General features: G+C 41.7%; 1 protein-coding gene across 1 annotated transcript in view; it reads left to right on the plus strand.

Moving 5' to 3' along the window:
* Positions 1 to 15,470, plus strand: part of LOC126458858 (UPF0602 protein C4orf47 homolog) — a 166,734-nt gene that overhangs the window by 55,392 nt on the left and 95,872 nt on the right. The gene's annotated exons all lie outside the window — the stretch shown is intronic.

A 15,470-nucleotide genomic window follows, 5' to 3' on the forward strand; every position in this document is an offset into this window, starting at 1 on the left:
TATTTTATTTTGTATTTATAACCTTGTAATCACCTGACTGTAAGTGGTGTTCACCCCCCACTGCACTTCACCAGTTCCTGCTTCAACCTGTCCATATCCCTCTTTAAATCCTCTAGCCCAGCTAATTGATTCACGGATCTAACATTTTACATTCTGACCTGTAGAATGTCAGCTTTGTTTTTCCTGATGATGAAATCCTCCTCATTAGCCCCCACTTGGAGATCCAAACAGGGGACTATATTCTCTTTACCGTAGGAATATTTTACTCAAGAGGATGCTATCAACATTAAGCTATAGGACAGAATTGCATGCCCTCAAGAAAATCCCCATGTTTCCCTGTACAGAATCAGATTATAGGTCATAAGTACTGTGACACTGGCATGTTGAATACACAATTAGCACTTGAGTTTGAATGCTAATTTGTGGTATGTCAGTCTGGTCTGTTGCAAATACGATTTTCCTTATTTGCTATAAAATAGAAATTTTTGTGTAGAGGAAATCCTACCCTATGAATATTAATTGTATAAGGGGCATTCAAAAAGAAACAAGCCATAGTCTGCAATGTGCAAACCGGTGAGAGGAGGGTAATATTGTAGCATGTGTAACAAGGTATGGTTCTGACCAGACCATGGATGTTCACAGCCCGTTGCTAGAGAGCATGCATGCACATTATGTGACTATACAGAGGTAGCAGCAGCATGCGTCAATCATCCAGTGCTGCCAGTTGCTTTGCAAACAGTGACATGGAGGGATCAACAGAAGAGCAAAGAGGTGTTGTTTGTTTTCTGACAGTGGAAGGAGTAGGAGGAACGGACACTCATCGATGAATGTCACAAGTGTACGGTGAACACTGCATGCCCCTTGCGAGGGTCAAGGCATGGCAAAAGCACTTCAGGGAAGGACGGGTGTCATTAGCCGAAGATGCACGGTCTATAACAACACAGTGCATTACCGATGACATCGTCCAGCTGGTGGATGCACTCATTACCCAGAACCGCTGAGAGACAGTGAAAGTCATAGCCAGCGTGGTTGGATTGAGCATCGGAAGTGTTCACACCATCATGAAGGAATGACTGCACATGCGCAAAGTGTGCATCCAATGAGTGCCCCATGGTCTTAAACCACACCAGGAAACATGTCCAATGGCCCACTGTCTTGCTCATCTGCAGTGCTATGCTTGGGAAGGGACTGCGTTCCTGGCACGAGTGGTGGCTGGAGATGAGTCATGATGTCATCACTTTTAACCAGAATCAAAATGACAGAGTCTCCAGTGGAAGCATCCAGGGCCACCACCACCAAAAAAAAGCCAAGGCCATCCACATGAGTGCAGGAAAGATTGTGCTGATGTTCTTCTTTGACCAAGATAGCCCCCTTCTCATTCACTTCCTGCAGCATGTGACAACAGTGAATGCCCAGTGTTACTTGCAAACCTTGTCCACCCTTTGCCAAGTGATCAAATCAAAATGACGGAGCAATCTCACCTGTAGGGTCACTCTGCTCCACGACAATGCAAAGCTCTGTACGCCCAACACAGTCGCGGCACTCCTGCAGAAATTCAAATGGGAAATTCTGGGCCACCCTCCATACCGTCTGGAGTCCAGGCTTCTCTCCCTGTGATTACACCAGTTTTGGTCCCCTTAAAAATGCTCTGAGGGGCAAACGATTCACCTCAGATGATGATGTCCAGCTGTATGTGCGGAACTGGTTAACATTGCAGCCCCGGGAATTTTATGAGACAGCCATTCAACAGCTTGTGTCATTGTGGGACAAGTATCTCAACAGTCAGGGTCAATACTTATAACATACAGGTACTGGTTTCTGTAATTATGCCTCTAGCTCATTACTTTTTGAATGCCCCGTATAGTTATACAATTAATGGAAGATTTAAAGGTAGTGACCTTTTCATGAGGAGGTCGCTAGAGACCAAACATAAATTTAAATAGGGCAAGGACGTGAAAGAAATTGGCCATGTCCTTTCCAAAAGAACCATACCAGCATTTGCCTTAATTGAGTCAGGCACAGTGAAAACCTAAACCTAGATGGACAGACAGACAGAGGAAGCATGCTGCTCTTGAATGCAAGTCCAGTGCCTTAACCACTGTTCCAGTGTGCTCAATTATGTAATTACAGGCACAATCATAAAACAGTCTGATAATTATGTAGATACACAGGGCATGGGGGCTGGTTATGACCAAAAGCCACATGGTCCTTGTGAAGTGCAGAACAACATTTTTTTACTGATAGGAGCACACAAACATAAGAGTATGAATACAATCAAGACACCAGATTGACTACTGGTCAAAGAGTCTGTTGCACCAGATCTCAGTTAACTGCCAGCAATGATATTTCATGAAGCAGTGTTCCCACAGAATCCACTCCCCCCCACCCCCCCCACACCCCACCCTACCCCCTCCCTCCTCACCAGTGTGAAGCACTGCAAAACTTCAAAGGAAGAGAAGGAAGGGGTTGCTAATTGCTGAAGTGGTTGGTGCCGAAGTGTATGATTGGTCGTGCCGTTGCTGTCACTTTCGTGAGACATGACTGGGCTACTTCTGAAAGTGATGCTACACAAATCATGTGACCAGAGCCACAGCTGGCATTTCCATGAGACATGACTGGACCATTACTTGAAGCTGCAGTACATGTGGTAGGAGTGCTGAACACTTGGTATAGCTACACCTGCCGTGGTGAGCATTGGTTTTGGCCACACTGGACATTGGTGGTACAGTCAAAGAGACAGGGGTAGGGTGTCAGTGGAGAGGATGTCACCATGTGGCAGCCACACATGTGATAAAGACTTTGATCTGACCAATGGAACAGCATATGTTGAGGGGAAGTTTGTTTGATGTGAGCCAGTAATTTATTTGCTAGAACAAACTTCGATAGGCACGATCTGTGTGAAGGCTATCCATGGTGAACAAGGGGCAATGGGGAGGCAGGAATACTGGATACTCACTTGTTTCAGGTCATTGTGGTAGTTGATGTAGATGGAGATATTCAGAAAGAGGTGCCAAAGTTGTCAGGAACGGTTGAAGGCATATTGTGCATATGACGATGGTCAAAATGACATCATGTAGTGTTCAACTCCTTTGGTGTGCCCATAATGTGACATTGTAGAGCGTCTCTCACTTGTGGTAAGTGTGTGATAGTTGAAAGTGAAAACCAGATGATCATGGACGAAATGGTCGGTATTATCATGAGAAGATAGGTAGCAGGTGGCAGTCAGGCTGCGTGTCAGTGAGTCATGTGAAGGAAGCATATCAGTGGTGTGCTGTACTGTCAAAGGGATGTGCCTGATGGTGCCAGCAGTGGGGTAGCCAGGTGGCAAGGTGAGTTGGTGGTGTACTGATACATGTGCTTCTCCATGTGCCCAGGGTCAGTGATTGTGTTGGTGCCAGGTAAGGCAGGGAGCAGGTGGGGTCAGGTGTCAGGTGTTTGTGGCTGGTAGGTGGCACCAGAGTCAGATGTGTGATTATGATTTTGTGGACTGTTTTGCTCATAATGGCACATTGTTTGGCACACACTTGTGAAGGATCACATGGAAACTCAGTAGGAACTGAGCTGTGCTGTCCTAACCATTGAGGTGTCTGATGGAGGCAATGTTGTGGTTGCATCCATAGGTGACAAGGGAGCTGCTGCACTGATGTGTTCTGGGCATGGTAATGAGTGGGAGGCATTGAGTAGAGTCGACTGATGTAGACAGTTGAGGTGCTGTGGTGCCACCAGGAGTTCTTTTTCAATGTTTTTGTCTTGTTCCTGACGATACTATTGTTTTGACAGAGTTGGAGATTCGTTTTGTGCAGTCAGAATAAATTTGGTGGATGTATTGCAAATGCTCACTCATATTGGTTCAGGAGAGTCTGATGGTGGTCAAGCAGATCCTCTGGCAGAGGGGGTCATGGTGTGGAGAGGATCGTACCATTATGTTGAGCCAACGAGTGGACATAACTGAAAATCCCATAGGTAAAGTGACCACGCGTCCTGTTGATGGGCCTATCATTCGGTAAGTCTGAGAGTACGTTGAAGTGTCATAGGAAATCAGTGCCGATAACAGATTCTGCCATTCCACTACAAGAAGTGTCCTAGAATTTTTCTGTGAGGTCAAAGTCGAATGTGTGAACCTGTGATCCATAAATCTGGTTTTTTGTTTCATTTACCACATGGAGCTGAACAAATGTGTAGTCATTTGATGCACCTGGTGAAGAAGGTGACATGGTACTGACTGCAGAATCAGTGTTGATGAGATATAAATGTTCACTTTTGTTGTTGTGGGCAAAAAGTTTGTTTTTATGAATTGGACATGGTGAGAGTGGTTCATAATCATTTCTGTGGTTGTCGAGGTGACTAACATATCCAGCATGGTCCAGTGTGCATTTAATTTTGGAAATTGCAAGGTTGTCTGCAATTTTAGGCAGTGGCTGTGTATGTTGTATGACACCAGCAAAAGCAGTTTGGTATAGATGCAACGTGATCAGTAGTGTATTTTGGAAGTGGAGACACAGCATGGTAGTCCATTTTTAGCACATTCGTGACATGATTGTCAGTATTCTGTGCAAGTCTGAGTGTGATGTGGCTGCTGATGATCCACGCAGGTACAGCGTGGTTAGTGGTATTCTGTGTTGGGCAGACACAGCACATGTGGCAGTGAAGTGATGGTTTGTTGATGACACATTAAGGTCATTGCTCCAGCCAGGCACAGTGACATAAGATTGTTGAGGGTTGGACAGAGTCAGCTTTGCTCATAGCCAGTTGTACTTGCAGATGATGTTTTAAAACTCACAGAGCACATAGTGTGTGGCTGAGCATGAGATGATTGCCAACTTGCTTTTGCAAATGGAGCCATAATTGTGATGGTGTTTTATCACTGAGCACTTTGTCATGGGTGACAAGGCAGATTTGTTCCTCTAGGGAATGGTTGAGGAGACAAAGTAGGCAGCTTTCGTGGTTTTGTATTTATTGTCTGTTGGTGGTATTAGAATGATATCATTTATTGCATCTGTGTTGTTTTCTTCTAAGTGGCTTAGGAGTAGAACAAACTTGGTGGTGTTATTGATTGTATTGTTCAAAGCAAAGATATTGTACACAATGGCGAAGCACAACACTGGTTGATCTAGCCTGGTAGTTTGGGGTGTATCCAATAGTTGAGAGAGTGCAATGATGATGTTCATGGTGGGAATACAGATGAGCTCAAATTGTCTGGAAATGGCATAATGTGATGCATGGTGGCCAGCACAGTTGGTTATGCAGCTGGCTGCATGAACTGTGGTGCAATCATATTTAAATGTGGTAAAAATGGAAATGAGCATGTGGCATTGTAGGATGGGAGGCCGCATTCGGGGAAGTACCGCCGCCAATGAGGAAGTTCAGCCACCGAATTCAAGTCTTGTTTCAGTCAAAGCCACATTGTGCAACTCGTGTGCCGGTGATGAGGATGAAACGATGATGAGGAGAACACAACACCTAGTCCACGAGCAGAGAAAATCTCCAACCTGGCCAGGAATCGAACCCTGGCCTGCTGCATGAGAGGCAAGCACGTAACCTCTCAGCTAAGCAGATGAACTTTAAATGTGGTAAGATTGACTGATTGAATGTGATTAAACATGTGTCAAATCTGTTGGATTGACTTTCCTCGGGCATGGGTGGTCGCTGGAAAGAATGGAGTTTCAAGTGGAATCAAAAAGCACATTGTCTGTTGGCTTGTATTGTTCATCATTGTTGTACACTGGCACAGCACTGTCCAAGAGAGTATCACTTTCAGTTTTCACCACTCAGGTTGCATTCACAGTGTCATCCATGACGACAGGTGTCATGGAAAAGGAGATGTTGTCTGTCAGTGATATTTGCACACCAGAATGGGAGTACATCAATGGCATTGTTGATGCATAATTGTCAGAAGTGATGAATCACAATCATTGGGAGACACCAGTGTAGATGCATTGGAAATAGGGTGTGATTATGGTGAATAACTACATGATCTTCACACACTGAAGAATGATATTTATCACTGATAAGAGCATACATACATAACCGTGCAGACACAGTGAAGTCACCAAACTGAATCCTGGTCAAAGAGTCTATTGCACCAGAGTCAAGTCGACTGCCAGTGATGCATAAAGAAGTGAATTCTAAGAAAACTGTAACTTTTTTGTAATTTGTTAGAAATGATAGACTAGTTCAGTGCAATTCAAATATGAATAACTCTTTAAATAACCCTGATTGTATTCTACAAATAGTTTTTTGAAAGTGTTGTTGTGGTCTTGAGTCCAAAGACTGGTTTGATGCAGCTCTACAAGCTTCTCTATCCTGTGCAAGCCTCTTCATCTCTGAATAACTACTACAGCCTTCATCCTCCTGAATGTGCTTACTGTATTCATCTATTGATCACCCTTTATGGTTTTTAACCAATGCCCCCCCCCCCCCCTCCCTCCACGTCCACACACAGCCCTTCAGAACTAAACTGGTGATCCATTGATGTTTCAGAATGTGTCCCATCAACTGATCCCTTCTTTTAGTCAAGTTGTCCCACAAATTTCTTTTCACCCCAATTTTATTCAATATGTCTTCATTAGTTATGTGTTCTTCCATCTAATCTTCAGCATTCTTCTGTAGCACCACATTTCAAAAACTTGTATTCTCTTCTTGTCTAAACTCTTTATTGTCCATGTTTCACTTCCATACAGGGCTACACTTGATACAAATCTTCAGAAAAGGCTTCCTGACACTTAAATCTATACTTCTTTTTTTCAGAAATGCTCTTCTGACCATTGCCAGCCTACATTTTATATCCACTCTAATTCAGCCGTCATCTACTACTTCAAGTGTCTTGTTTCCTAATGTAGTTCTCTCAGAATCATCTGATTTAATTAAACTACATTCCATTATCCTGGTTTTGCTTTTGTTGATGTTCATCTTTTATCCTCTTTCCAAGATCCTGTCCATTCCATTTAACTGCTCTTCCAGGTCCTTTGCTGTCTCTGATAGAATTACAATGTCATCAACAAATATCGAAGTTTATATTTTTCTCCCTGGACTTTAATTCCTACTCGAATTTTTTTTGGTTTCCTTTACAACTTCCTCAATGTACAGACTGAATAACATCAGGGGTAGGCTACACACCTGACTCGCTCCCTTCTAAACCACAGCTTCCCTTTCACACCCCTCGACTCTTGTAGCTTATAACTGGAGTCTGTAGAAATTGTAAATAACCTTTCACACCCTGTATTTTACCCCTGTCACCTTTAGAATTTGAGAGAGAGTATTCCAGTCAAAAAGAATTTGTGTAAGTATTTTGCAACTGTGATTTACTAAACTGATAGTTTGGTAATATTCACACTTGTCAGCACCTGATTTCTTTGGAATTGGAATTCTTTTTGAAGTCTGAGGATATTTAGCCCGTCCCTACATCTTGCACACCAGGTGGAAGAGTTTTGTCATAGCCGGGCCTCCCAAGGCTATCAGTAGTTCTGACGGAATGTTGTCTACTCTTATGGTCTTGTTTCGTTTTAGGTCTTTCAGCGCTCTGTCAAATTCTTCTTGTAGTACTTTCAATGCTCTGTCAAATCCTTCTTGCAGTACCATATCTCCTGTCTCAGCTTCATCTGCATCCCCTTACATTTCTACACACATAAAAAAAAAAGTTTTGTATCACCTCAGTTCCGAGAGTTCAGAACCTGTACAGAAAATTGGAATAGAGATAAACATAATCATCATTTCCGCCCTTTTTATTGCTCATGGAAACCACACATTGCATGTTGTACCATCATGCAGCAAGTCCTTCAGAGGTGGTGGTCCAGATTGCTGTACACTCCAGTACCTCTAATACCAAGTAGCACATCCTCTTGCATTGATGCATTCCTGTATTCCTTGTGGTATACTATCCACAAGTTCATCAAGGCACTGTTGGTCTAGATTGTTCCACTCCTCAATCGGGATTCGGAGTAGATTCCTCAGAGATGTTGGTGGGTCACATTGTCCATAAACAGCCCTTTTCAATATATCCCAGGAATGTTCGATAGGGTTCATGTCTGGAGAACATGCTAGCCAATCTAGTCAAACGATGTAGTTATCCTGAAGGAAGTCATTCACAAGATGTGCACGATAGAGACATGAATTGCCATCTATGAAGACTAGTGCCTCACCAATATGCTGCCGATATGGTTGCATTATCGGTCGGAGGATGGCATTCACATATCGTACAGCCATTACGGCGTCTTCCATGACCACCAGCGGCGTACATCGGCCCCGCATAATGCCACCACAAAATAGCGGGAAACCTACAACTCGCTGCACCCACTGGACAATGTGTCTAAGGCGTTCAGCCTGACTGGGTTGCCTCCAAACACATCTCCGAAGATTGTCTGGTTTCTGGTTGTAGGCATATGCGACACTCATCGGTTTAGAGACTGTGATGCCAATCCTGAGCGGTCCACTCAATATGTTGTTGGGGCCCCTCTGTACTGCACTGCATGGCATCATGGTTGCAAAGATGGACCTCGCCATGGACGTTGGGAGTGAAGTTGTGCATCATGCAGCCTATTGTGCACAGTTTGAGTCATAGCACGATGTCCAGTGGCTGCACAAAAAGCATTATTCAACATGGTGGTGTTGCTGTCAGGGTTTCTCCAAGCCATAATCCATAGGTAGCAGTCATCCACTACAGTAGTACCCTCGGGCGGCCTGAGCAAGGCATGTCATCAACAGTTCCTGTCTCTCTGTACCTCCTCCATGTCTGAACAACATCACTTTGGTTTACTCCGAGACACCTGAACACTTCCCTTATTGAGAGCCCTTCCTGGCACAAAGTAACAATGCAGATGCGATTGAACCATGGTAATGGCTGTCTAGGAATTATTGGACTACAGACAACACGAGCCGTGTACCTCCTTCCTGGTGGAATGACTGGAACTGATTGGCTGTCGGACCACCTCCGTCTAATAGGTGCTGCTCATGCATGGTTGTTTACATCTCTGGACGGGTTTAGTGCCATCTCTGAACAGTCAAAGGGACTGTGTCTGTGATACAAGATCCACAGTCAACGTTTACCTTCAGGAGTTCTGGGAATTGGGGTGATTCAAAACTTTTTTTGATGTGTGTATTGTATAATACTGCTCTAAAATACACTCCCTTATATAGACCCTCTACATACTCTTTCAATGTTTCAGCTTTCCCTTCTTTGCTTAGGACTGGTTTTCCATCTGAGCTCTTGATATTCATAAAGCTGCTTCTCTTTTCTTCAAAGGTCTCTTTAATTTTCGTGCAAGTGGTATCTATCTTTCCCCTAGTGAAATATGCTTCTAAATCCTTACATTTGTCCTCTAGCCATTCCTGCTTAGCCATTTTGCGCTTCCGGTCAATCTCATTTTTTAGACATTTGTACTCACTTTCACCTGCTTCATTTACTGTATTCCTATATTTTCTCCTTTCATTAATTAAATTAAGTATCTACTGTGTTATCCAAGGATTTCAACAAGGCCTCATCTTTTTACCTATTTTACTGCCTTCACTATTTTATTTGTCAAAGCTACCCATTCATTCTCTATGTATTCTTTTCCCCTATTCCTGTCAATCGTTATCTAATACTCCCTGTGAAACTCTCCAACAACCTCTGGTTCTTTCAACTTATCCAGGTCCCATCGCCTCAATTTCCCATCATTTTGCAATTCATTCAATTTTAATCTACAGTTCATAACCAATATGTTGTAATCAGAGTCCATATCTGCCCGTGAAAATGTCTGCCAACTTAAAATCTGTTTATCTCTGTTGTACCATTACATAATCAGTCTGGAACTCTCCAGCATCTCCAGGTATCTTCCACGTATGCAGCCTTCTCTCATGATTCTTGAGCCAACTGTTAGTGTTGATTAAATTATGCTCCATGCAAAATTCTATCATGTAGCTTTCTCATTCATTCCTTTCCACCAATCCATTTTGACCCACTATTATTCCTTATTATTCTTTTTCTGCTATTGAATTCCACTCCCCCCATCACTATTAAGTTTTCATCTCCCTTAACTATCTGCATAATTTCTTCTATCTCATCATAAATTTCTTCAATCTCTTCTTCATCTGTGGAGCATATAAACTTGTACTTCTGTGGTGGGTGTAGGCTTTGTGTCTGTCTTGGCTACAATAATGAGCCCACTATGCTCTTCATATTAGCTTATCCACATTCCTATTTTCTTATTCATTATTAAACCTACTCCTGCGTTACCCTTATTTGATTTTTTATTTATAATTATGGACCTTGGCATCAGTCAGGTGGCTTGCATGCCTCAACGATATGGATATCTGTACTATAGGTACAATCCCAATGGAGGGGTATTTGTTGAGAGGCCAGACAAATGCGTGGTTCCTGAAGAAGAGTAGCAGTCTTTTCAGTAGTTGCAGGCCCAACAGTCTGGACAACTGACTGATCTGCCCTTGCAACATCAATCATAACAGCATTGCTGTGCTGGTCCTGTGAATAGCTGAAAGCAAGGGGAAACTACAACCATAGTTTTTCCTGAGGACATGCAACTCTACTGTGTGGTTAAATGATACTGGCTTCCTCTTGAGTAATTCTGGAGGTAAAATAGTCCCCCAATTGGATCTCTGAGCAGGCACTACTCAGGAGGATGTCATCATCAGGAGAAACAGAACTCGCATTCTATGGATCGGAGCATGGAATGTTAGACTCCTTAATCAGGCAGGTAGATTAGAAAATTTAAAAAGGGGAAATGGATAGGTTGAAATTAGATAAAGTGGGGATTAGTGAAGTTTGGTGGTAGGAGGAACAGGACTTCTGGTCAGGTGAATTCAGGGTTACAAACACAATGTCAAGCAGGGGTATTGCAGGAGTGGGCTTAATAATGAGTAGGAAAATAGGAACATGGGAAAGCTACTATGAGCAGCATAGTAAATGCATTATCGTAGCCAAATATGGACATGAAGCTCATGCCTACCACAGAAGTACAAGTTTACATGCCAACTAGCTCCGCAGATTTGGAAGAGATTGAAGAAATGTATGATGAGGTAACAGAAATTATTCAGATAGATAAAAAAAGATAAAAATTTAATTGTTATGAGGGACTGGAATTCAACAGTAGGAAAAGGAAGAGAAGGAAAAATAGTACGTGAATATATACTGGAGGAAAGGAATTAAAGGAAAGCCACCTGGTAGAGTTTTGCACAGAGCATAATTCATCACTGATAACACTTGCTCTAAGAATCATAATAGAAGGTTGTTTACATGAAAGAGAGCTGGAGACACTGGAAGGTCTCAGATTGATTATATAATGGTTAGACAGAGATTTAGGAACCAGATTTCAAATTTTAAAACATTTTTAGGGGCAGATGTGGACTCTGACCAAAATTTATTGGTTACGAACTGTAGAGTAAAACTGAAGAAATTGGAAAAAGGTAGGAACTTAAGGAGATGGGATCTGGATAAATTGAAAGAACCAGAGATTGTGAGCTCAGCTTTAAGAGATGAAATAGTGAAGTCAGAAGAGGATCAAATGAGAAAAAGGCAAACCTAGTAGCAATCCATGGATAATACATGTGATATTGAATTTAATTGATGAAAGGAAAAATTTAAAAATGCAGCAAATGATGCAGGCAAAATGGAATACAAATGTCTAAAAAATGAGAGTGACAGGAAGTGCACAAATGGCTAAACAGGTCTGGCTGGAGGAGAAATGTAAGGATTTAGTAGCAAATTTCACTAGGGGCATAATAGATGCTGCCTACAGGGCATTTAAAGAGACCTTTGGGGAAAAGAGAAGTAGCTGAATGAACACCAAGAACTCAGATGGTGAAGCAGTCCTAAGCAAAGAAGGGAAAGCTGAAAGGTGGAAGGAGTATATAGAGGATCTATTCAAGGAAAATTGTAGGCAATGAACTGCTTGAACAAGTTGATAAATTTACTTATCTGGGCAGTAATATTACCAGGGATGGAAGGAGCAAGGCAGAAGTGAGAAGTAGAATAGCTCAAACAAAGGCTGCGTTTAACAAGAAGAAAAACATATTAACATCTAAGAGCATCAGCCTTGAAATCAGGAAAAGATTTTTGAAATCATATGTGTGGAGTGTGGCATGCTATGGGTGTGAAACATGGACTCTCGGGACAGAGGAAGACCAGAAGCTAAATTCTTTTGAAATGTGGTGCTATAGACGCATGCTCAAAATAAAATGGATCGACAAGGTGACAAACGAAGTGGTTCTGGAAAGAGCAGGTGAGAAGAGAAGCTTCTGGAGTTTCATTGTTAAAAGAAGAGTGCAATTTACAGGCCATCTATTAAGACATAAAGGACTCCTGAACACAATCATAGAGGGATATGTCGAGGGAAAAAGACCAAGAGGAAGACCACGACTGAGGTACATGGATCAAATCGTGTAAGATGTGGGATGTAACACCTATAAAGAAATGAAGAGAAAAGCTGAAAGACGCACAGAATGGAGACAAGCTGCCATTGTAGCTGTTGCAAACCAATCCTTGGATTGACCACTACAGAAGAAGAAGATTCAAGGGAGATGAACTTGAAAGCAACATTATAGAAAGCAAAGTGGACACAAGTGTAAGATAGGCTGGGAGATATGATACTGTGAGAAGAATTTGACAAACCTCTCAAAGATCTAAGTTGAAACAAGGCCCAAGGAGTAGATGACATTTTCTGTCAGAACTACGTCAGTCTTAGAAGAGCCAGTCATGACAAAACTCTTTCGTCTGGTGTGCAAGATGTATGAGACAGGCAAAATACCTCAGAATTCAAGAAGAATGTGCTAATTCCAATTCCACAGAAAGCAATTGCTGACAGGTGTGAAAATTACCAAACTCTCAGTTTAATAAGTCATGCTTGCAAGATGATAACACAAACTCTTTACAGAAGAATGGAAAACTGGTAGGAGCTGACCTTAGGGAAGATCAGTTTGGATACCAGAGAAATGTAGGAACAAGTGAAGCTATACTGATCCTATCACCTATCTTAGAAGGTAGGTTAAGGAAAGGCAAACCCTCATTTATAGCATTTGTAGATTTAGAGAAAGCTTTTGACAATGTTGACTGGAATACTTTCTTTAAAAAAAGAGGGGTAAAATACAGCAAGTGAAAGGCTATTTAAAAGTTCTACAGAAACCACACATCAGTTATAAGCGTCAAGGGGCATAGAACAAAGAAAAATTTGGAGTAGGAATTAAAATTCAGGGAGAAGAAATAAAAACTTTGATATTTGCCGATGACATTGTAATTCTGTCAGAGACAGCAAAGGACTTGGAAGAGCAGTTGAATGCGATGGACAGTGTTTTGAATAGAGGATACAAGATGGACATCAACAAAAGCAAAACAAGGATAATGGAACGTAGTCAGATTAAATCAGGTGACACTAAGGGAATCAGATTAAGAAATAAGTCACTTAAAGTAGTAGATGAGTTTTGCTTTTGGGCAGCAAAATAACTGATGATGGTCAAAGGAGGGAGGATATAAAATGTAGACAGGCAATGGCAAGGAAAGCATTTCCGAAGAAGAGAAATCTGTTAACATCGGGTATGGATTTAAGTGTTAGGAAGTCTTTTCTGTAATTTGTATGAAGTGTAGCCATGTATAGAAGTGAAATGCAGATGATAAACAGTTTAGATAAAATGAGAATAGTAGCTTTTGAAATGTGGTGCTACAGAAGAAAGCTGAAGATTAGATGGGTTGATCATGTAACTAATGAGAAAGCACTGAACAGAATTTGTGAGACAAGAGATTTGTGGCACAGCTTGACCAAAAGAGGGGATCAGTTGATGGGAACTGCATCAAACCAGTCTTCAGACTGAAAACGAGAACAATGACAACAACAACAACAACACCTTGTATTCATCAGGTCAGAAGTCCTGCTCCTCCTGCCACAGAACTTCACTAATTCCCATTATATCCAACTTTAACCAATCCATTTCTCTTTCTAAATTTTCTAATCTATCTGGCTGAATACAGGTTCTAACATTCCACACTCCAATCTATAGAATGCCACTTTTGTTTCTCCTGATGATGAAATACTCCTGAGCAGTCCCCACCCAGAGATCCAAATGGGAGACTGTTTTACTTCCAGAATATTTTACCCAATAGGATGCCATCACCATTTTATGGTAGAGATGCATGCCCTTGGGAAAGATTAGAGTTGTAGTTTCTCCTTGCTTTCAGCTGTTTGTAGTATCAGCACAATAAGGCCATTTTGGTGGATATTAGAAGACCAGATTAGTAAATCATCCAGGCTGTTGCTCTTACAACTACTGAAAAGCCTGCTGCCCCTCTTCATGGAACCACACATTTGTCTGATCTCTCAACAGATACCCCTCCATTGTGATTGCACCTACGATATGGCTATCTGTATCGTAGAGGCATGGAAGCCTCCCCACCTGCGGCAAGCATATTTCATATGCATTGGATAAAACAAATTATTTTATGTTCAATAAACTATTTGTAGGCTTTCGTAACATTATTAATATAATTGGGTTAAAACCCCAAACAAATGCTATCATTCTACAATTAAAGAATTTAGGTCAAGTCCATGATACAAAATACAGGGTGACAATTACTGAACTCTATGAAATAAAATTGTCATAACTTCTGAATGGTTTGCATTAGGACATAGAAACTGAACAGCTGGCCATGGGGCATGATGGGAATTAGTATGCGCATGTATGATTTGGTTTAGCGATGAAGCCCACTTTCATTTAGATGGGTTCAGCAATAAGCAGTTGGTGGATATGGGGTACTGATAATCTGCATTTCATGATCAAGAAGTCTCTCGACTTTCAATGGATGACTGTGTGGTGTGCAATATCCAGTCCTGGAATAATCTGTGCAATATTCCTTAATGGCACAATGATTATCAAACAGTATGTGAAGGTTTTGGAAGATGATATCATCCCCACTGTTCAAATTAACACTGATTTCAACAAGACGTGGTTCATGCAAGATGGAGCTCGAACACAACAAAGTAGGAGAGTGTCTGATGTCCTGGAGGAGCACTTTGGGGACTGCATTCTGGCTCTGGAATACCCAGAGGCCACTGGCATGGGCTGTGATTGGCCACCATATTCTCTGGATCTGAACACATGCAACTCCTTTTCGTGGGGCTGTATTAATGACAAGATTTGCAGCAATAACCCCAAAACCACTGCTGAGCTGAAAAGAGCCATTCAGATCATTGACGGTATGCAGAATTTCACTATTTGTCTGCGCCACAACATCACCACTGTTGGCAGGCATATCAGACATGTTGTAACCTAAATCTCAATATCTGTAGTTTACATGTTGAATAAAGTTGTGTATGACATTATGAAACTAATTTACTTTTTTTTCATATAGTTCAATAACTGTCACCCTCTATTCACATCAGTAGTGTAGTTAATTTGTTATTCCCTGTTACAAAAATGAATAGTAGCCCTTACAATTTGAGCAGGACAACAGAATTCAAATAACTTTAATTACAAGTAAAGGAATACTTTTC

The sequence above is a fragment of the Schistocerca serialis genome, chromosome 1, assembly GCF_023864345.2.
Source record: "Schistocerca serialis cubense isolate TAMUIC-IGC-003099 chromosome 1, iqSchSeri2.2, whole genome shotgun sequence".
NCBI lineage: Eukaryota > Metazoa > Arthropoda > Insecta > Orthoptera > Acrididae > Schistocerca > Schistocerca serialis.